Source organism: Carica papaya, chromosome 9 (genome assembly GCF_054855325.1).
Source record: "Carica papaya isolate Zhongbai chromosome 9, ASM5485532v1, whole genome shotgun sequence".
Taxonomy (NCBI): Eukaryota; Viridiplantae; Streptophyta; class Magnoliopsida; order Brassicales; family Caricaceae; genus Carica; species Carica papaya.
In genome coordinates, this window is record NC_142317.1 from 17,626,922 (window position 1) to 17,651,296 (window position 24,375).

Here is a 24,375-nt window from a genome sequence, read left to right on the forward strand (position 1 = left end):
TTTTAATAATTAAGGAAAAACTAATAACATCTTCTTAAATATAATTATATATTTATATATTTACTTTTTGAAAAGAAGATTTTTAACTCTTTAATCGCTTAAGTAGTAATCAAATTTTTAAATTTTAAAGACTAATGAAGAAAAGAAATCTTTAAACTTTGAGTTCTAATAAGCATTCAATTCTCTAAATTTAGATATTCTTTAAGTCTAATCTTATAATAGTTTTTTTTATAGATAACATAATGAAAATAATATTAAAACTCTAAAATATTTGATTACATAAGTTCAAAATAATGAAAATAAGGTTTTTATCTCCTTAATTTTTAAATTTTAAAGACTAATGTAGAAAGAAATCTCTAAATTTTGACTCCTAGTAAGTATTGAATTCTTTATATTTAGATAATTTTTAAGTATAACCTTGTAATAATTCTTTTAAAGATTACATACTTTAGAATGAAAAATAATGTTAAAACTCTAAAATATTTGATTACATAAGTTTAAAAGTAGATTATGACACTTTTATTTTTTTTCTTTCTTGATGCTTTTGGCTTTTTTTTATTCTTTCTTTAATGCTATGATGCAATATTTAGATAGAAAATAATAAGATAGTTTTTCTTTTATAAAATTAGTTCTATTAATTGCTTCACCACAATATAATTTCTTCATAATCTTATCCTCATGTTTGTTATTGTGTTACGATCTGATCAATTTTAGGTGATCTAGAAATATAAGAAGAGTTAGAAACTAATTGGGAGAAAGACGAGTAAAAACGTAAGGAAATGAAATCAAAAAACAAGAGTTAGACTGGAGGCATTATAGAGATAAGTTCTCTTTTTTTTTCCTAATGCATAACGCACAATTAGGTAGTAATTATAAAGTAGATTCATTATAAGAAGTGATATTCTTCCAATGATTCCTAATTTTCAGACCGCGAACTAACTCAAATAACAAATTTGACTTTGTATGAAATTATCTCTTTACCCTAGATAATAAAAAAACATAAAAATACAATTTAAATTAAATATGTCTAAAAGTATATAAGTGTATTTACATTAAGCAGTATTAAATCTATCTTGTTCACATGATTTTATTTTTACTTTTTGTGTAATTACTAGTAATCCTTTACTTGTTGAATTAGGTATATCTAATTTTATTTTTGAATCACTTATATTTTTAGGTTGAATTCATTGAATGAAATTTTGTTTCATAATCCTTCATATATAGGAAGATCAATTAGAATTAAGCTCTCAAAAAACATAAATAAGAGAGTTTAAATATTAAAATTGTGATATATTGTTAAATTATAAAATGTGGAAGAAATGTAGCAATTAAATTTCTTAAGAAAATGATGAAGCTTGTTTAGAAATTAAAGCAAATGGAACAATTAGATACATATACAAATATTTTAACTTCTAATACTATACTATACTATACTGTATCTATTTTTACAAAATAGTTTCTCAAATAGTGTAATTTGACCCACAACCTAAAATTTCTATGTAATTTCTTAATTTACAAATTAAAAATATATACATATATATGAGGTTAATTTCTATTGTTGTTGGAAATATATTTATTTTTTTTGTTTTTGATATTTTTTTGGTACAGTTTGAGTGAAGGATTGTGGCTAATGCTAGAACCAGATGAAGCAAAAGTTGTTGAATGCTATATGTTTAGTTTCCTTTATGAGCTGATGCTAAAAACTAAAAACTTACAAGTCTGTAGTACTCCAAAAATATATACTGAATAAAAATATGAGTTTGCAAGAAAAATCTTATCATCACTCTCTAATCACTCTCTCAGACAATGCCTTACATACCAGTTGAATTTTCTCAACTGATTTGGAATCAACTGAGGAAATGTATTAAAAAGCTCTATTGTCAAGCATTAATTTAAATGGCATGGTGATGATTTACGAGACAAGAAAATACCATAACCAATACAAAATAATTTACAAGATACAGAAAATGTCATAATCAAACAATTGAGTTAAAATAATGTAAAGATATTCTCGATTTACAGTGAACTCTTTAAAAGAATGCCTTCCACTCCTATAATACTATGTATATGATATAAAGTCTGTAAACAGGAAACAATTTGTTTAATCTCTATCCAAGAAGATGTTTCAAGCTAATGTTAATCCTAAATCAACATATCATTTTTACATTAAGATCCTATGATACTCGAATCAATGCTCAAAAGCTTTAACCCCCAAATAAAATGAAAAATAATCCACTATTGTCGTTACCTTTATACATTTAAGTTGTTCAGATAGGTAAGTTGAGCTACAAATTGAAGTTACCTATCCTTGTGTGAAAGCAACTTCAGAATCTTATATTACATAAGTCTTTTAGGAGTTCTTCCGACCACGCTTTCTTTTTGGATTAGTCCTTATCATGCAAGAGAAGGCTTTGGCAAGCTTAAAATCCTCTTCAGTTATCATAATTTTGGCTGCACTTGTGTCTGCAAGTAGAAGCTTAGCCACAAGGTATCCAACAATTGACCATGTCTAGAATAACCGTGCTTGCTTCCCGATGAACCTTCCTCTTTTTGTGTCATAGTATTAAGGCCACTTGTCTCTTGATTTGCGTCTTTCAACAACTTAAATAGCTCTTGCAGGGATTTTTGGTCTTTTCATCTTTATGGATGCAATAGTAAGCTACAAAAAGTCCATTTCTAAAATCCTAAGCCGCACAACCAACATTCCTTCACTATTGCTTTATTTTATAAAGCATCCACAAGGTGCCATATCCTATTAGATTCAAGCATGACAACTCAAGAAACTTATACCTAAATATAACTTCTACAAAGGGTTCTTTGGAGTAATGAATAAAACACTAGTAGCAGAGAGAATATTTAAGCATAATAAATTAACCTGTCATAGTAGAGTTGGCCAAGAACCACCATTGTGGTAAGACCAAGGCCTGTATTAGAAGGAAACATAGTGAGAAATATTAAATATAATGAAGAAATAGATCATAAATAAATAATACAAGAGTAGATATCTTACATGTCCTTGGAATCACTACAAGTGATTATTTGCCACTCCTGACCTCGAAGAGGGGGATAACATATCTTGAATGGCATGTCTGCTACCAAATATGCCCATTTCACTTTAATAAGATCAAGTATGTCATGTGACTGATCAGTTGTTGCCAGACTGCTTACAATAAACCATATGTGTTACCTGTAAGTTTCCAATTAGATAACCTCCTTTACTAGGCATCGATTCCACCAACCAAGGAGAAATTTGATCTAGGTAAATGTTGAACTTATTAACTACATCATATGAGTACTCCTAAGTCTTGTAACGATAAATCTCATTAAGTTTTCACAAATCAATCCAATAATACTCCTTGATGTGGAATGAAAGAGCAAGTAGGCGATTATTCAGTGCCCGGATAAGATCAGCTGATCCATCTTCTAAAGCAAGCATTTCTTGTGCACAGAGTAAGGTAAAATAAAATATTGCTTGCAAGAAAAGAAAAAGGATTAACTGAAGATACCACAAGAAAAAAAGGTAAACAAATAAGATCTCTTAGTTATAAACTTATAAATTTAAATAATAGCTGATTCATGTAGGTTAGTGAGTCAAATCACAATCTGTTGTTTCTCCAACATGTTACAAACATACTTAATGCACAAACCAGATCTCCATAGTGTCAAACATGTAACCTATGAACTATCTTAAAAAATATAAGCTATAAACTACACAATCTCCATCATTTTGAGGAGTTGCACCATTCGAAAGCAACCAAATATACAATGAATAATAATACTAATAATTGAACATTTTTTGAATTGATCAGACTAGAATCATGTGATTATTACACCTGCTAGAAACTCACTTGAGAAGCACCAAGATATGATATCAATTTAACTCAAGCTTCTCAACTACTTAATCCTTGCTTTATTTTCAAACTTCCACTATTGTTTCCCAAATTGATTTAGTTTTATAATTTCACTTCCAGCATAGTTGCTACAAAAAGCCCCTATTAGACCATGTGCATAATTATTCTGTACAACCACTCTTTTGGTATGAAAGTCACAAGCTCCAATAAATCAAAAATTGAATACCAAATGTCCATTACCATTTCAAATGAACCATAAAAGCAATTTTTTCTTTGCTTGAAATAAACAATTGACGACCACATATGGTTATTCAAATAACTGTTATAACAAAAAACGAATATGCCCTGATGATTCCTTCATTCCACATAGTAGAGTTAATTACCTCCCATTTTTGCTCAGAGGGTTAGGTTTTGAAACTTACAAATGTAAATAAAATGTAAATAAGAAATGACTTGGTCTAGTACTAAGTCAGTGTTGGATGACCATCTTCTCCATTTGCTTTGTTTAGTTGCAAGAGGTATTATTTCCAGCAGTGAGACCTTTTTTCACCATAGATAAGTTATTATTGTTTCTCTCAATAATCTGTCGATTGGCATGTAAAGTTGACCAATGGATATGGTGGATGGCGTGACATCATTGTCGATTGCAGAGGAGGAGGATGGGGGCTGGGACTTCACTAAACTTGTCCCTGAATAGCAAGAGTCGTATGACCTCTGTTTGGTAGGAAGATTCTTGACGAAAGCGGCTATAAAGTTTGAATCGATGAAGAATACACTGGCAGACCTGTGGAGGCCGATAGGGGGAGTAAATATTGTAGATCTTAGCTCTGGCCATTACTTATACAGATTTTTTTGCAAAGTGGATTTCCAAAGAATGCTTAATAGAGGGCCATGGACTTTTAACAACTGCTTGTTGGTTTTGCACCTCCTTAAGGAGGGAGAACATCCAATGAAAATAGCCATTAACACAAGCCTCTTCTGGGTACAAATTAACTCACTCCCGCTGGGTTTTGTATCGTAGACAATGAGTAGGTAGTTTTGGAACCTGTTGCAGGGCTTTGTGGACTATGACACATGTTCGTCTTCTATGGCTGGGATGGGAGGTTTTTTGCGGGTTTGGGCAGCCATTGATGTTCGAAAGCCTCTGTGCAGAAGAAAGAGGCTCAACCTGAGAAATGGGGAATCAAAATTTGAAATCTTCCAGTACGAACGCCAACCTTTATTCTGCTTCCTGTGTGGTCAGTTGGGGCATTCAAAATCTTTATGAAGACTCCACATCCATTCCAGTGCGGTACTGTTGCAGCAAGGGTGGGATGAGTCCCTCTGTGGATTTGATGAAATCCCGCTCTAACGAGTAGATGGTTATGGGATGAACATGGGGAAAAACTGAGGAATCATGGGCAAATATTCTAGCAAGTATCTAGGGGATAGGGGGAGGGAAGGAAGAGACGATACATTTATCTAAAAAATATTAAACATTGATAAATTTATATTTAATTAAATTGTAAAATGTTAAAATAACTTTTAAGAAATGAAAATTAATTTTATGTAAAATTAAAATAAAAAATTTTAAATTCTATCAATTTTTATTATTTTCTAATTTGTTTCATCTCGTAATTGAATAAAATACGAATTTACTGATCACCTTAGTGAATAAAGTGGAATTCACTTAAGTTTTGTTATTATTTGGTAATTGATACATACCCAATAAAAGAAACTACAGTTATTTAACTTTTCTTATCGTTACAACTTTTAGAGAAATACACTCACAAATACACAGATATATATATGTGTGTGTGTGCGTTTAATAAATTTAAAGATCTATTGTAACTTGATGTAATGCTAAATCACTATAAAGTTTTCAGTAGAATTTATAATAGGAAGTGGATATGATGATGATGATTGTCATATCATACATGAGAATCATAAATATATATATATGAGAAAAAAATACATTTTTTTTGTTCTGATAAAGCTTCTCTACTCTATCCTATCTTATTACTACATTTCTCTATTGCTCTCCCTTTTATCTGTTTTCTTTCACTTTCACTTTCACTTTTCCTCAAATTTTCTTGGAAGATTTCTAATTTTTGCTTTCCTAGTTGTGTAAATTAATAAAATCTATGATCTATAGCTAAGCTTATTGTATCATGCAATTAACATGTCAAAAAGCTCTTTTCTATACTCACCTTATCTGATTGACCTAGTGCACACCTCAATCTTTATAATGTGTCCTCAAACATCAATTCATATTTGTATAAAAAGTAAGTGTTTGAGGTAAATTCTTCTATCTTTCTCACCAAGATATTTTTACATGAAACTATTAAATATCAATGATTCATCCCAACCAACAGCAATAAAATTTACAATTTTTTGAAACAATACCCTTTAGTTTGTAACTATCTTTGCAAAATAAGTTTGAGCTTCAAATCAAAAAATAAAAAATTAGGTCGATATTTTGACCTACTATAGTTCCCTCAACTAAGGGAACCTAATAATCATGAAATGTTTCTTTTGCCTAAAAATATAATAGGCATGTTTAGATTTAACTCAATTTAATCACGACATCACCACCAACATAAAAAAAAGTTAGAGTTTAAATTTGTTTTCTATGAAAAAGGAATACTTATTACAACCTACAGAGAATTTATTAGTATTGATTTTTATAAGGTTTCATCCACCCCATCTGCCCAACAAAAGAAAATATAATTACTTTATAATATTGTTATTAAAAGCGATGAAAATAGATAAAATACTAATAGTAAAAAATTAAATATTGATATCAGCTAATTATTTTTTTAAATAAAAATGGAATAAATCTATTGATTAAGTGTTATGCATCAATCATAATGCAATAGAAATAATCTCCAAATAAGTATACACACAAAAGTGCAGTTTGACTCAAGATTAATTAGGTGATGTTGTAACACCTAGACCTAGGTAAGCAATCCAGCTCATCTACTTTAAAATAATAATAATAATAATAACTACAACAACAACAACAACAATAACTAGAAGCAAAAAACAATGACATCATGTTAATAAACCTTAAAACGACACCATTCCGATGAAAGAAAAATGATTTAACGGTAAGGATTTCTTTTCCCAATTCGATGACCCTGATTTAATCTGGATTGCTATAAATAGGAAAGACATCTAAAAAAAAGAAAAAGAAGAAACCCAAAGAGAGAGGGAGGTTGCTGACAATAGGAGGGAGTGGCAGAGAGGAAGAGAAGGAGAGAGGTTAACAGAGCCGCAAGGCTGACAGAAGAAGAAATAGGAGGGTGATTTCTGTGAAGGCTAAGCTAAAAGATGGTTGGATCCTCCAACGGAAGGTAAGATCAATTCACTCTTGAAACCCGAATTAGAAATGAGTATTATAAATTTCCTACATCGTGGATATATTTCTAGCGAGTTCTATATGTGCATTTCATATGATTTCAATGTGATGGTGAAGAATATTCCTGTGCGGTAACTTGTTGCAAGTGAACTCTCAGTTGTGTTAAGGTGTAAATCATCAATATAGAAAGAATGAATAAATACTTTAGTGACGTTGAGTCTTGTAGAAAATGTGGGATGTTACAGATATACACTAATTGCAGTACAATACAAGTAACTTTCAAATAATGACACACAAAAGTACAATATGACTCGAACTTATGATCTCTTGTAAAAGAAGACATGCATCTACTATTCAACTAATTAAATAATTAATTATGTATACACATATACCAAGCAAATATATATATCCTGCTAATAGATATTTGGTTAATTAAATTATTAATTATTTATCTATTGGATGGATATCTATGTACTTTTATCCTTATCTATAAGAGTATGAATTCAAATTAGATTATACATCTCATGACATATCATTTACTGATTAAACTGTATGAATTTTTACTAACAAAACTTGTACTTGAAATTTTTTATTATTAAATATATATTATAAGATCAATAATAACACACATAAATACTCCAAATTAAAGAGTTTTGAGCTGTGATGATTAGTATTAATTATATACCTTGAGGAGGCTCCTTTAATCTTGAAGCAAAGTGCACAAATTCTAGGAAAATTTGCATCAGATACTCTGACTATGCAAATTAAGAGAAGAAGACCAAATAATTAAAACTCATTAACTAGTCAAACGTGGTTAATAACTACTCAAATCTATATCGAGATATTTATTATATACACATACAAAGCTTTAGTCATGTCTAATAAGGTGATTTCATATTCAACTACGAAGGTGGAGAGCATATCAGAGAAATAATTAGGACTGCAACCAAGTACTCCTTTCATTTCATATGCTATTCCAAAAAAGTGATCTACCATACCCTTTGAAAAAAAACAAATGCAAATCAATCAATGATATCGATATATATACATGATCGGTAAACAGATAAGAAAAAAATAGATAAGATGTTAAGCACTAAACCTCTTGTTCCATCGAGTGGATCATGTCGAGGAGCTGCATGCTTCGATCCATCCTATTCGAAACGATTGGAGAAGAGAAAAATGATTTTGCCGAGAGATGGGAGATTGTTTTTGTTTTCGAATCTGCAGTGCTCACCGAAGTGGCAGAGAGTTATAATGAGTTTAGTACTTATGATAAATTGCTAATAATCTAGGTCTTTTTTAGTGATTGATATTTAGGTTATCAATATTCTATGCATTAATGAACTTGTATATTTTTGTATTTTGTGTTCCGAGTTTGGATTAATCTTGCCAAAAATTTTATGAGAAAAAATATTTTCTTTTAAAAAAAATAGGAGTTTAATTTAATCCATTTATAATATTGTGTAAATTACAAAGATGGTTTTTCTCCAAATAAATTACTTCAACTGATAAAAGGCATTATATTGACACCTTTGAGAACGGTTAATTACTGCTAAAAATTAGACAATAGAAAGTTTACCAACGGATTTATATTGTTACTAAAAGCCAAAATGCCACAAAGTAAATTTGTGGCAAATAGAAGAAACCACGTATCCATTTCATGCACAACCTGTCCATTTCTTTATGTGAAAAAAAAATTATTTAACTTTTATATTGACAAAAAAAAGTATAAAAGAAACAAAAAATAAAATAGTTTATCTTTATGTTCTAAAACCTAAAGAAAATTCAATTTCCTTATCAGTTGTTAAATACTGTATTTTAAATAGTAAATTTACGTTTCTTAATTCACTCATTTGTATGAGATTAAATTATTTATTCAAGTTAAATCATACCTTATTATTTAACTAAACTACAAATTTAGCCGTATTTTTTTCTACTATTGTAGAAGTCAGTAAACAATGTAAGTTAGTATAGTAACATCCAATACAACATATAATTTTTCCTTTTAAAAAAAAATCATGGATAAAAACCATTTTGCTTAAGCAAGTGAAAAAAAAACCTGAGACTCATGAACAACTATATATCTTTCAAAAGTCTTTGCTACATCTGTAGCTACGTTATATACTATCTTATTACTCTTTTACATCCAATTAAGAAGAAGAGAAACAAAATGTTGAATGGAAGTTACATTTAAATTCAACTAAAAATTAGACAATAAATGACACAATTGTAGCCGGTGATAAGAGGTTGTCACTAAAAGTCAAAATGTCGCTAAGTAAATAAATATACTGGAAATTAAAGAAGCCACTTGTCCATTTCATGCACAATCAATCCATTTCTTTGGAAAAAAAATATTTAGCTATTATATCGGCAAAATAAATACATAAGAAGCTGGGAAAAAAAAGTTCATCTTTATGTACTCAAACCTAAAGAAAATTTGATCTCTTCTATTATAAGACATCAAAGATAGTAATCTTTGTATTAGTTGCATCTCATTGTAGTCGCCATCGATCACCTCTCATTATTTATTAAAGTATCAATTCTCCTGATCAATTGTCAAAACACTGTATTTTTAACAGTAAATGTACGTCATTTGATTCAGTAATTTGTATGAGATTAAAGAATTCATTCAAGTTAAGTTCTACTTTGTTATTTCATTGACCTACAAAAGTAGTCGTATTTCTTTCTAGTACGGTGTTAATTTATACAATGTAGGTCAATACAATAACAATGATTACAGCATTTACTATCTTTTAAGAAAATGTCATCATCCATAAACAGTAAAAACCATTTTGCTCAAGCAAGTCAACACAAAACTTAGGCTTATGAAGAAATATATATCTTTCAATAGTCCTTACTACATTTCTAGCTAAGTTATGTTCTATTCGATTAAACTTTTAAATCTAACTAAGAAGAAAACAAACAAAATACAGAATGAAAGCTTAAACATCGTCAAGTAACAAACCAAACTTTAGAAAAATATTCATCAAGTATAAAATTTGTATCTAGTACTTTTAATAAGGGTCCTATTACAAGTAGAAATTAGATAATAGACATTATAATTTTAGTGGTTGATTCAGATTGTCACAAAAGTTGAAATGTTGCTAGGTAATATGCGAAAAATAGAGGAACTCATGTGTCTATTTCGTGCCCACCATATCTATTTCTTTACTTGAAAAAAATAGTTGTTTAACTATTATATCAACAAAAAGGAGTACAAAAAAAATTAAAAATAAAATAGTTTATCTTTGTCTTAAAACCTAAAGAAAATGTGATCTACTTTGTTGCAAGATACCAAAGCTTTTATTTTTGTTGGTTGCATTTCATTATAGTCACAATCAATCGCCTCTCATTATTCCCTGAAGTGTCAGTTCTCATAATTGGTCATCAAATACTATAGTTTAAAAAATAAATATACATCATTCGATACAATTATTTATTATAATATTAAATAATTCATTCAAATTAGGTTCTATTTTATTATTTGATTGAACTATAAATTTAGTAGTATCTATTTTTAATACTGAATCAACTTATATAATGGAAGTCAATATAACAGCATCCAATATAACATTATTTCTTTTAAGATAAAACCATTATTCATTAACAATAAAAATCATCATGCTCAAGTAAATGACCAAAACAATCATGTTCAAATAAGTGAAGCAAAAACTGAGGAAGTTCATAAACAATTATCTATCTTTTAGAAGTCCATACTCATCTCTAGCTAAGTTATACATTATTCTTATTATACTTTTGAATCCAACTAAGAAAGGAAACAAAATGCAAAATGAAAGCTTAAACATCCTCAAGTGTAAACCTAAACTCAGAGAAATATTCATGAAGTATAAAATTTATACTTGGTACAAAATTTGCCATATAACTAAGTAAAACAAAATCTATACTAGATTAAATTTTAGGACAAAAAATTTGTATCTTGGTGCAACATAACATTAAGAAAAAAAGGAAACAACTAAAACCTTAATATTTAGATGAAACACTGCAGTTTTAGATCTTTATTAAGACCTGATACATGCTCGAAACCTCATTTTGTTCTTAAGATAGTTCTAGAACGCGAGGAAAATTTTAAAACCCTGCACAACCTTTTAGCAAAGCTATCTTATAACCTCATAGGTATCTCAAAATAGCCCTAGAAGCCAAAAGTTTCCTTATCCTCAACTACCCTTGAACCTTAACATTGTTTATCCCAAATTAGGTAAGAAGTAATAGAGCACCACACAAGAACCCATGTAACACCCTGCCCGTCATTGTGCTAAAATGATTTAGAAACTCTATTTATTCCAGCATTTGGCTGCTTTAAACTTTATTAATTTACACTATTTAATATTTTTTTGTGATTCATAATTTTAAATTATTTTATGTATTTTAAATTATTTTAAATTAAAAAAATTTAGAAAAAAATCAAAAAATGGCAAAATGGGAAAAATTGCTGCGGTGAAAATCCCATGAAAGGGAAGTTTACCCGTGCAGGTGCTAGGCACTGTGCATGCGTGTAAAGTGGCCGTGGGTGTACACACAGTGCAAACGTCCCATCCATACACCAGCACACACATGATGTGCGCACAACGCGCACGTCCCCTCCACACACACACACGCACGGGAGGTGCACACTGTCCGCATGCCAGCGAGCATGTCCCCTCCGCACGCAAGCATGCACGCACGGGACGTGCGCACAACGCGTACCTCCCATCCACACGCACGGCGTGGGGTTACCTCATACACGGATAGGCGTCATACACTGTGCGCATGCCATCCGCGTAGCAAGCCTACGCAGATAGGCCCTGTGCGCCTGGCACCTACATGCGCGACAATAGGCCTATGTGCCTATAGGCTAGTCTGCAGCGCGCCGACTGAAGCATTACCACCTTGGGCAGTGCATTACCGCTGCCTCGGGTGACACACCACTGCAGCTGGCGGAGGAGATCCTCCTCCCTCATTTTTCATGTTGAGCATCTTTTTCCCCTTTTTCTTCACCGAATTTTACCACTTGTCACAAATCCAACGGTTCTAAAATTTTATAACTTTCCCTTCCCTTCCTTTCCACACTTCTATTTTTCAAAGATTTAGAGAGAAAGAGAGAGAGAGAGTAAATTAGTGAGAGAACAAGAGAAAGAAAGGAAAATGGTGAAGAAGAAATCATCGAGGTTTTGGTAAGGGATCTACTATTACTTTCAATGTCTTAAGGAGTATTTTTAGATAAAAAAATTTAATATGATTAGTATTTGCCTATTTTATGTGCCTCTGTGTTCAAATGAGTCGAATTGTTCTAGTTTTCAAGTATGTTATGTGAATTGGAGACACTTGATGAATTTTCATGTAATAAATGTAATATGTAATTGGTAACAATAAAAGTAAAAAAGAAAAAAAAGAGAAAAGTGGAATGAAGCCTGGATTTTCCGAAGTGTATATGTATTGACATGCATATTGCACCAAGTGTCTCATTAGGCTTTTTATCTCTGAGAGGGATCTATTCTCCTTGCCCTTTGGGGTATCTGTTCCCTATGTCTTTTGGGGTATCTGTTTCTCCCTCCCTTATCTAGTCTGGAAAGACGTAAGAGAATCACTCTTAGTGGATGACGGCGTGCCCATTGATGAGAGTGGCATCGCACTATTTATAGGGGTCACCCATGGCTAAGTAATGTCATGGCTATAGATATCTGTTAGGACCACTATGGTTGGTACGACCGTGGTCATAGATCGTACCAAGTTTGGCCAGCCGGAAGTGGGCTTGAGCAAATTGCCTTATCTGTATCTGATATGGTCATTTACATGGGTAGTTGAAAATCTGTATCTGCCCTCAGAGATGGAAGATTGTAACAGTTTCACAAAGCATGACACGAAAAATCTGTGCATTTCATGATTTATTTAATTTTTTCTATTATTTGGCATGATGTATATTTGATTTTCTGTGCTAATGTATCACTTTCTTAACAAATAAATGGTTTCATAATGGTGAGATAGGTAAACAAGGAAGTTAAACGGTAAGATAAAATAACAAACTTTTGAAATCTTAAGATATTAATTTAATACTGTTTTCCTTATTGAGCATATGGAATTCACTATTTCCATGCTCCCCCTAGATAAGGAAGAAAATGAGGAACCGCAGGAAAACCTACCCTTGGAAGTCTATGAGGATCTCGTTGATCCACAAGTCTGAGTGCATGACTGTTCCTGTACTTTGATGAATCCAATGGCATAGTGAAAGAAGTGACTGTTAGGTTTTGTTTTTTTTAGCCACTTCTGGCCTCAGTTTATGTTTGTATTTGGAACATTATATATATTTGTAAGGAATTTGTTATGATATGATTCCATTGCATAAATTTTATCATGCATTTGTTATTCTGAATCTGTATCTAATACCCATTTGCCTTAATTAGCACTTGGGATGTCACAGCTCATGAGTTTTCCTGATTGATATTATAAGGACCTTGATGCAATACATTTCAGTTTTATCCAAGTAAGACCTTAAAAAGAGGATTACTACCTCTTATACCACATATTAGAGAAATTAATAATTGAATACAAAATGTCCACTACCATTTCAACTGAACCATAAAGACAATTTTTTCCTTGCTTGAAATAAACAATTGACGAGCACATATGGCTATTCAAACAACTGTTAGAACAAAAAATGAATCTGCCCTGATGATTCCTTCATTCCACATAATAGAATTAATTACCTCCCCTTTTTCATTGAGAGGGTTAGGTTTTGAAACTTACAAATATAAATATAATATAAATAGGAATTGACTTGATCTAGTACCAAGTCAGTGTTGGATGACCCTCTTCTTCATTTGCTTTTTTTTGGCTACAAGAGGTATTGTTTCCAGCAGTGAGACCTTTTGCACCATAGACAAAGTATTGTTATATCTCTCAATAGTCTATCGATTGGGATGCAAAGGGTGACCGATGGATATGGTGGATGGCGTGGCGTCGTTGTCGATCGTAGAAGAGGAGGATAGGGGCTGGGACTTAATTGAACTTGTCCCTAAACAACAAGAGTTGTATGACCTCTGTTTTGTGGGAAGATTCCTAACAGGAGCGATTGTGAAGTTTGAACTAATGAAGAATACACTGGCAAACCTGTGGAGGCCGATAGGGGCAGTAAATGTTATAGATCTCTGTTTTGGCTATTACTTGTACAGATTTTTCAACGAAGTGGATATCCAAAGAGTGTTCAATAGAGGGCCATGGACTTTTAATAACCACTTGTTGGTTGTGCACCACCTTAAGGAGGGAGAATATCTAAAGAAAGTTATTCACACAAGCCTCTTTTGGGTGCAGATTCACTCACTCCCGCGGGCGATGTATCGAGGACAATAGCTAGGCAGTTTGGAAACCTGTTGGGGGGGCTTTATGGACCATGACACACGTTGTCTTCTATGGTTGGGATGGGGGATTGTTTATGGAATCGGGTGGCCATTGATGTCTGAAAGCCTCTATTCAGAAGAAAGAGGCTTAACCTGAGAAATGGGGAATCAACATTTGTAATCTTCAAATACGAACGCCAGCCTTTATCCTTCTTCCTATGCGATTGGTTAGGGCATTCAGAATCTTTTTACAAACTCCACATCCATTCCAGTGCAGCAGAGGTGGGATGAGTCCTTCTGTGCAAATCCCCCATGGAATCCCGCTCTGACGAGCAGATGGTTATGGGATGAACAAGGGAAAAAACTAACAGAATCATGGGCGAATATCCTGGCAAGTATCTCGAGGATAGGGGGAAGGAAGGAAGAGACGAGTATCTCGGCTAAAGTGGGAAAGAAGGGAGATTCTTCAAATTTTTATTAAAAAATATAAATTTATACATTTTATTAATTATATATTACTTATCCAACAATAATAACACAACTTATGAATAATAATATATAGAATGTATAGTTTATAGTCCAAACTACAAATTCAACTTTTATAGATAATGGTGAAAGTACAAATGATTTATCTAAAAATATTAAACATTGATAACTTTATATTTAATTAAATTGTAAAATGTAAAAATAATTTTTAAGAAATAAAAATTAATTTTATGTAAAATTAAAATAAAAAAATTTTAAATTCTATCAATTTTTATTATTTTATAATTTGTTTCATCTTGTAATTGAATGAAATACGAATTTACTGATCACCTTAGTGAATAAAGTGGAGTTCACTTATATTTGTTATGATTTGATAATTGATACATACCCAATAAAAGTAACTACAGTTATTTAACTTTTCATATCATCATATCTTTTTGAGAAATACACACACAAATACACAAATATATATATGTGTGTGTGTGTGTGCATTTTATAAATTTAAAGAGCTATTGTAACTTGATGTAATGCTAAATCACTATAAAGTTTTCAGTAGAATTTATAATAGAAAGTGGATATGATGATGATGATTGTCATATCATACATGAGAATCACTAAATATATATATGAGAAAAAAATACGTTTTTTGGTTCTAATAACTAAAAGCTGAAAAATAAAGGAAATGAAAATTATAATATTTTGTTTGGTTTAAATTTATAAAAGAAAAATAATTACTATAAGAAAATAATTAATAATATTGGTTATTAATATAATGATGAGTTAGCTACCGAGAATCAAAATAGAATTTTAAAAGAAAATTAGTCCTTTCCTCTTCCCTCTTTTGTTAAGAGTTCTTATGTGGAAAAAGATTTATCATTCATGAAAAATAGCATAATTACTATTTAAATAATAAATAATAAATATTTTAGTATAAAATCCAAGTCTATTTCTTGTTCTTTAATATTTATGTTAATAAATAAGAAAAATGCTAATTCGGATTTTTTCGCTTAATTGTTCTAATTAAAAGAATCTAGTCGTTACAAAATATTATTTTCGTTTGGATATGTCATGACTCTTTAGGAAAAAATGCAATTTGGTTACTATATCTCTACCAATGCAGTCATAAGTTAAATCTTTTTGTAACACCCAAGTATTTTAATCTTATTCTTCTTATTATTATTATTTTTTTCTATTTTCCTTTTTTTGTATTTGAATTTTTTAGATTTTTAATTAATTTAATTTGATTTAATTTAATTTAATTTAATGAAAATAAAAATAATAATAATGATAAAATTGGGTAAAAATATTATTTGGATTTAATTGAAATTAATTTTGGAAAAAATGGGTGAAAATTTAGATTCTGGGGGTGTTTTTGAAAAGAAAATCGGAAACCAGGGGTCAAAACGTAATTTAGAAAAGTTGTGTCACGTCAGCACCCACGTCAGCAGCCACGTCAGCAGCCACGTCAGCGGCCCGGTCAGCAGTCCCGGCCAACCAGGACACGCCGCATGGCAAGAAAACGCTGACCAGGGGACGGGCCACGTGGGCGATCCGCGTGCGTGCGATCGGACGGCCCAGATCCGTTCCCGCGTGCACGGACGGCCCAGATCAAACGTGCGCACAAACGGCCCAAATTCACGCGTACGGACGACCCAGATTCAATCAGGCACGGACGGTCCAGATTTAATCCCAATTAAATCGCGATCGAACGGTCCAGATTTAATCTAGATAGACGGTTGAGATTAAAAGGCAAAGGTTATAAATAACCCCACCCACACCTGACCACAAAACCCTAGCTGCCAGTGCCTCGCCGGAGAAGAAGAACCAGACGCCGCCACCCGCCGCCGCACCGGGGAAGTTTTCGACCCTCAATCGAGGTAAATTTTTGCCTCTTGGCTCATTTTTTGATGCTGAGTTCGCCAATGGCCAAACCCGAGCCAAACCACCGACCAAACGGCCAGAAAACCCAGCTGAAGTTCAGCGGCGCCGCCGCGCCCCCCCTCTGTTTTTGCCTCCGATGAGGCCCTTTTCGGCTTCTGTTCGATGCAAATTTTATACCACTGTGATCACCGTTCTTTTCTCTACAGGTTGATCGGAGCCAAACATCAAAACGCGACTCACGCCGGAGGAGCCGCTTCACCCGAGAGCACCGTCGCCGATAAGTTTCAATTTTTCGTGATTTTTTGGCCCACCGAGGGTCCTAGGGTTGTTTTATCACAGGGAGCGATGCAAGTGTGGCTGAATTCGGCCGAAAACGGCCAAAAATGGCCAACCCGAGGCGAATCGCCGCCGCAAGCGCCGGAGCACGACGGAGCCGCCGTGCCAGAATTTCGATATTGGTCGAAAGGGGGCCCTAGGTCTGATTTGAGATTTTTTGGGACACGTGCAGGTACCGGTAGTGCGTTTTAGTTTTCTGAAAAAAATTCAGGAAAATTAGGGACAGCCTGTAGGCACACTGTAGAGTCGAATTCAGACCCCGAAACAAGTAAGGAACCCTCACCCTATTTCCTATCATGGTATTAAAGCTAAATAAATAATTAAACTGTACTGTGTGACTTTATAGATGTATAATTGATTAAGATTGCCAATGGAGCCCGAGTCTGATACAATGTTGGTCTGTTATTGTTTGATCTAATTTTCAGTATTAAATGCAGCATGATGTTTGATGTAATTATGTTATGGTCTCGTATGCATGAATCATGGTTTCTTTTATTATGGTTTGTATTATGGTGAACCTGATACTGTGTTGTCTTGTTTGGTGTCAATTACTGGTTTACATGTTGTGTATGATTGGATGATTGAGATCAAGAAAAAAGGTAAAAAGGTTACGTGAATTGATAAATGGATAATGTAGACAGCCTGACTAGATATCCTGGGAGATGGTGGACAGACCGGGTCCGTAGGGAACCCTACCGGGAACGTGGTCTCTCATATCGGACGGGGTATGGAGACCTTATGTGTTTTGACACCCATACCAGACGGGGTATGGGGACGGCCCTTTTCACTCTCATACCGGACAGAGTATTGAGGTTCATGGTTTTGACGCCCATACCGGACGGGGTATGGGGACGGCCCTGGAATCAGGTTGTAAATGTTAATGGTTCACGTGTTGCGGGGACACCCCTATGGATCCCCAGGGATTCTAGTAGGCTGGTAAAAGAGGAAATCTGTTTTCTGATGATTGAAATGTAAAGGTATGATATGTGTTATGTTATAAAGTGTGTATGATTTCATGATATTATAAGGTTATTGTTTTCATATGTTGTTTTCATGGATCTCACCGAGGTAAGTGGACAGTAAAGGTTTTTATGTTAATAAACGAGTTCGTTATAAATTATGCTCCATTGGTCGTTTTGGTTTTCTACCCACCTTTACTTCCGTTGCGGTGAGATAGTGTGAAGTCTTTACTGGGCTAGTGTAGCTCATCCCTTATTTAACCATTTTATATCAGGAAGACGTTGTTCCTGAGCCCGTTCTGCAGGAAGATGGCGAAGGGGACGACTAAAGACTTTATAGTTATATTTATAGTTTTTATTTCGAGTATCTCTTTTAGTTAGTTTGTTCCTTCATGTTTTGAGTATGTTTGTGTAAGGGATGTTAATCAAAATTTTTATTACACTTCCGTATTTGAGATTTTTAATACATATATTTCATTTAAATTTCCGGGGCCGTTACAGTTGGTAGCAGAGCTGCGTTCCTCGGACCCATCCCTTACACAATAATGCTTAGAGAAATATTCATCGATAAACCATTACTCAACCATTCCTTATGAAATGTAGGTGCAGAGGGATGAGGAGAGGAAGACCCCTATTAAACCGAGCGGCCCAGGATAATTCACTTCGGGAGGATGTAGACAGGCTTTTTGAGATGATGAAAGGATTCATAGCTGCCCAGCAAGGGCGAGAGGAGAGAAGGGAGTTATCTAACCCTCCTCTACTACTGCAGGTTGAGCCTCCGCTACAGTAGGCTGATCTCGACCCACCCCGGCACGAGCCTGCTCCTCCACCGTACCACCCGGCACCACTGCTGCAGTACAACCCGGTGCCCCAGCCACGGTACTACCCGTCACCGCCACAGCACGACCCAGTGCCCCCAGCATATCAGTAGGTGCCACCACAGGACCTCCCAGTCTATCCCCTGCCGGGTCCAGTCCCTCCTCCACGGGACCCCGCTCCTTCCTTGATCGACCCGGGCTACATAGAGAGGTACAGGAGACTGAACCCCTCTACCTTTGCAGGGGGATCCTCTTTTGAAGAGGCCCAGTACTGGCTGGCGAAGACTGAGAGAGCTTTCAGGAACTTGGAAGTAGTTCCTGAGCAGAGAGCTGCCCTTGCTTCCTACATGCTGGTACGGGAAGCAGGATGTTGGTGGGAGCTCAAGCAGACCATCCTGCCTACACCAGTCAGTTGGGAGTAGTTCCTAGCGGCCTTCCATGCGGAGTATCTCCCTAAGCACATCCGACACCTAAAGGAAACTGAGTTTGTTCAACTAGTTCAAGGAAACATGACAGTATCAGAATATGCTCGTAAGTCCTTAGAGCTGGGCCGATACTCCCCGGAGACATTGATGGATGAGGGCCGAAAGGCCAGGAGATTCCAGTCGAGTCTCCGCCCAGAGATCAGGCAACACTTGTTAGTACTGGAGCTCAAGACATATTAAGCAGTCCTAGCAAAGGCACAGATCGTGGAAAGAAGCTTCAGCACCCGTCCTCAGCCAGGAAGGAGTTCCCGACCCTCAGCTCCGTTCCGCAGGCCAGCACCTACTGCGCCTGCCCAACCAAATAAGAGGCCCAGACCAGCCATCTAGGCCCCTCTCAGGCTCCAGGGGCAGCACGTGGGAAGATCTGTCAGCACTGCGGCAGAGATCACGGGGACTGACCCTGCTACCGCCTCAACAACACTTGTCGCATTTGTGGCAGTGTCCAGCGTTATGCAAGAGAATGCCTGAGGAACCAAAATCAAGGGAGGCCTCCTATCTAGGGCAGAGCTTGCAACCTTATCCAACAGGATGCCGACGCCGACCCGGATGTAGTACAGGGTATGTATGCTATCTATGACCATATTGCTCATGTTTTATTTGACACTGGTGCATCGCACTCTTTTGTTTCACATGCTTTTGCTTCCAAAATTAATGTATCACCTGACAAACTCGATTCATTGTTGTTTGTGTCTACTTCCGGGGGTGAAACACTACTAGGGGAAGCTATCTATAGGGCTTGTGCCGTGGAGATAGCAAATAGAAAACTGAGTGTAGACCTGATAGGGTTAGACACGGGGGATTTTGATGTAATCTTAGGAATGGATTGGCTAGCGGCGTATCACGCCACCATTGATTGCTTTAACAAGAAAGTTGTATTTAATCCTCCTAACGAGGAGCCATTTACAAATTAATAAAATTATTCAGTACTTATTCCTTGATGGCAAGTTTTCTTAACTTCTAGTGCCTTAATCTTGCTGTTTTCTCTAACTAGGCAAGTCCAAGAAGGAAATTTGTATTCAAGAGATTCCGGTAGTCCGAGACTTCCTAGATGTGTTTCCGGACGAACTGCCCGGTCTGCCAGTGGACAGAGAAGTCGAGTTCACTATAGACCTACAGCTAGGTACCCAACCCATTTTGGTTGCTCCTTACCGCATGAACTGCATTGAGATGGAAGACCTGAGGAAACATATCACTGAATTGCAAGACAGTGGTTTTATTAGACACAGTGTGTCCCCTTAGGGTGCTTGAGTCACTTTTGCAAGAAAGGGAGATGGAATGTTGAGACTGTGCATTGATTACAGAGGATTGAATAAGGTTACGGTAAAAAACAAGTATCTCCTTCCCCGGATTGGTGACCTCTTTGATTAGCTGCAGGGTGCACAGGTCTTCTCTAAAATAGACCTACGATCAGGTTACCATCAGGTGAAGATAAGAACAAAAGACATCTTTAAGACGGCCTTCCGAACCAGGTACGGACACTATAAGTTCTTAGTCACGCCATTTGGGCTAACCAATGCCCCGGCAATCTTTATGGATCTGATGAACAGGGTCTTCAGAGAGTTCTTGGATCAATTTGTCATCGTGTTCATCGATGATATCTTAGTCTACTCAAAAAGCAGAGAAGAACATGCTCACCATCTTGTCCAAGTTTTGCAGGTCCTTAGAAACAAGAAGTTATATGTGAAGTTGAGTAAGTGTGGATTATGGCTTGAGCAGACCGCCTTCCTAGGACACATCATATCGAAGGAAGGGGTATCAGTGAACGCCGAAAAGGTTGAAGCGGTACTTAGCTGGGAGAAGCTGACATCAATTAAGAAAATTCGTAGCTTCCTGGGAATGGCAGGTTATTACCACAAGTTCGTTGAAGGATTCTCCAGTCTAGCTTCTCCTCTAACCCGACTCACAAAGAAGAATGCCAAGTTCGAGTGGAATGAAGACTGCGAAAGAAGTTTTTCAGAATTAAAGAAGCGACTGATCACTGCACCCGTGCTGGCTTTACCGAATGGATTGGGAGGATATACAGTTTATAGTGATGCCTCCTATCTGGGCCTGGGTTGTGTCCTAATGCTGCATGGAAAGGTTATAGCATACGGGTCCAGACAGTTAAACAATCATGAGAAGAACTATCCCACCCATGACTTGGAGCTTGCCGCAATAATTCACGCCTTAAAAACCTGGCGCCATTATTTGTACGGAGAGACCTTTCATATCTATACCGATCATAAGAGTTTGAAACACATATTCACTCAGAAGGATCTCAACATGCGTCAGAGAAGGTGGATGGAACTCCTTAAGAACTATGATTGTGACATCTTATACCATCCGGGTAAGGGCAACGTGGTAGCAGATTTTCTCAGCAGGAAAAGTGCAGGTATCTTAACCCATTTGATGGTTTCAGAATGTAGACCAATTAGGGCCACGTAACAAGTTCGACTTCATGATCTGAAGAGAGTCACATGTTTGGGCTGCCTGACAGTCCAGCCCGAGTTAATCCAGAGAATGAGGGAAGCCCAGACAGTTGACCCCGCCTTGGTAGCCCACAAGAAGGATGCAGAACAGGGAGGGAGCTCAGAATTCCGAATCTCTGCCGATGGATTACTTCGTTTCCAAGACAGGGTGTGTGTCCCAGATGACAGTGAGTTAAAAAGAGACATCATGACAGAATCCCATAGCTTGAAGTTTGCCATGCATCCAGGAAGCACCAAAATATACCAAAGCATGCGACCCCGGTTTTGGTGGCATGGGATGAAGAGAGACATAGCCGACTTTATATCTAAATGCTTGGTATGTTAGCAGGTCAAGGCAGAGCATTAGCACCCAGGTGGGTTACTTCAGCCTTTACTGATCCCGGAGTGGAAGTGGGAACCTATCACCATGGACTTCGTATCGGGGCTACCCAAGGCACGTTCAGGACATGATGCCATATGGGTAATCGTTGACCAACTTACCAAGTCTTCCCACTTCCTAGCCATCAGGAAGACCGATTCATTGGACAAGTTGGGAAGGATGTATATCCGGGAGATAGTCAGATTGCATGGGGTTCCAGTGACAGTAGTATCCGACAGGTTCACTTCTCGGTTTTGGAGTAGCTTGCAGCAAGCTATGGGAACAAAGCTGTCTCTTAGTACCGCCTTCCATCCCCAGACTGATAGACAATCAGAAAGGACAATTCGTACGCTTGAGGATATGCTCCGAGCTTGTGTCCTGGACTCTGGGGGCCATTGGGACGACCATCTTCCCCTGATAGAGTTTGCCTATAACAACAACTACTAAGCAAGCATCGGCATGGCTCCATATGAGGCGTTATATGGGTGCCAGTGCAGATCACCGATTTGTTGGGAGGAAGTGGGTGATAGAAGATTGTTCTGCCCGGAGTTGGTAGAGGAGACCACGTCCAAAATAGTTAAAATCAGAAAGAATATTCAGACAGCTCAGAGTAGGCAGAAGAGTTATGCAGATACTTGGAGGAGAGACCTAGCGTTTGAGAAAGGTGACCGGGTGTTTCTTAATGTCACTCCTTTCAAGGGAATTAGTAGGTTTGGCAGGAGGAAAAAATTAAACCCCCAATATATTGGACCCTTTGAAATCTTAGACAGGATTGGTACTGCTGCCTCCAGAGCTCTCCAGAGTCCACAACGTGTTCCACGTATCCATGCTACGTAAGTACAATCCAGACCCTTCTCATGTCTTGGCTCATGAACCGCTTCCGCTCCAAGAGGACTTGTCTTATGAAGAAGTACCAGTCGGTATCACGGATTAAAAGAGCAGAATACTCCGCAATCGAAAAATATCATTTGTAAAGGTCGTGTGGTAGAACCACACGCCCAGGGAGGCTACCAGGGAGCTAGAATCAGAATTTAGAGCCCAGTATCCTCATTTGTTCGACTAAGAGTAAGAGGCAAATTTGGGGGACCAAATTTCTTTAAGGGGGGGAGAGTTGTAACACCCAAGTATTTTAATCTTATTCTTATTATTATTATTATTTTTTTCTATTTCCCTTTTTTTGTATTTGAATTTTTTAGATTTTTAATTAATTTAATTTGATTTAATTTAATTTAATTGAATGAAAATAAAAATAATAATAATGATAAAATTGGGTAAAAATATTATTTGGATTTAATTGAAATTGATTTTGGAAAAAATGGGTGAAAATTTGGATTTTGGGGGTGTTTTTGAAAAGTAAATCAGAAACTGGGGGTCAAAACAAAATTTAGAAAAGTTGTGCCACGTCAGCAGCCACGTCAGCAGCCCGGTCAGCAGCCCTGACCAATCAGGATACGCCGCGTGGCAAAGAAATGCTGATTAGGGGACGGGCCACGTGGGCGATCCGCGTTCGTGTGATCGGACGGCCCAGATACGTTCCCACGCGCACGGACGGCCCAGATTGCATTGCGATGGATGGCCCAGATTTAATCCTGATTAAATCGCGATCGAACAGTTCAAATTTAATCTTGATGGTCGGTTGAGATTAAAAGGAAAAGGGTATAAATAACCCCACCCACACCTGACCACAAAACCCTAGCCGCTAGTGCCTCGCCGGAGAAGAAGAGCCAGACTTCGGAGGAGCCAGCCGCCGCCACCCGCTGCCGCATCGGGGAAGTTTTTGACCGCTGATCGAGGTAAATTTTCTCCCCCTGGCTTGTTTTTCGATGCTGAGTCCGCCTATGGCCAAACCAGAGCCAAACCACCGGCCAAATAGCCGAAAAACCCAGCCGAAGTCCAGCGGCGCCGCTGCGTCCCCCCTCTGTTTTTATCTCCGATGAGGCCCTTCCCAACCTCCGTTCGATGCAAATTTTATACCACTGTGATCACCGTTCTTTTCTCTACAGATTGATCGGAGCCAAACATCAAAACGTGACTCACGCTGGAGGAGCCGCCGCACCCGAGA

At 36.1% G+C, this 24,375-nt stretch overlaps 1 pseudogene; it reads right to left on the bottom strand.

Moving 5' to 3' along the window:
• Positions 1-2,509: 2,509 nt before the first annotated feature.
• LOC148240138 (neutral/alkaline invertase 3, chloroplastic-like) lies at positions 2,510-12,149 on the bottom strand (annotated as a pseudogene).
• Positions 12,150-24,375: the final 12,226 nt, after the last annotated feature.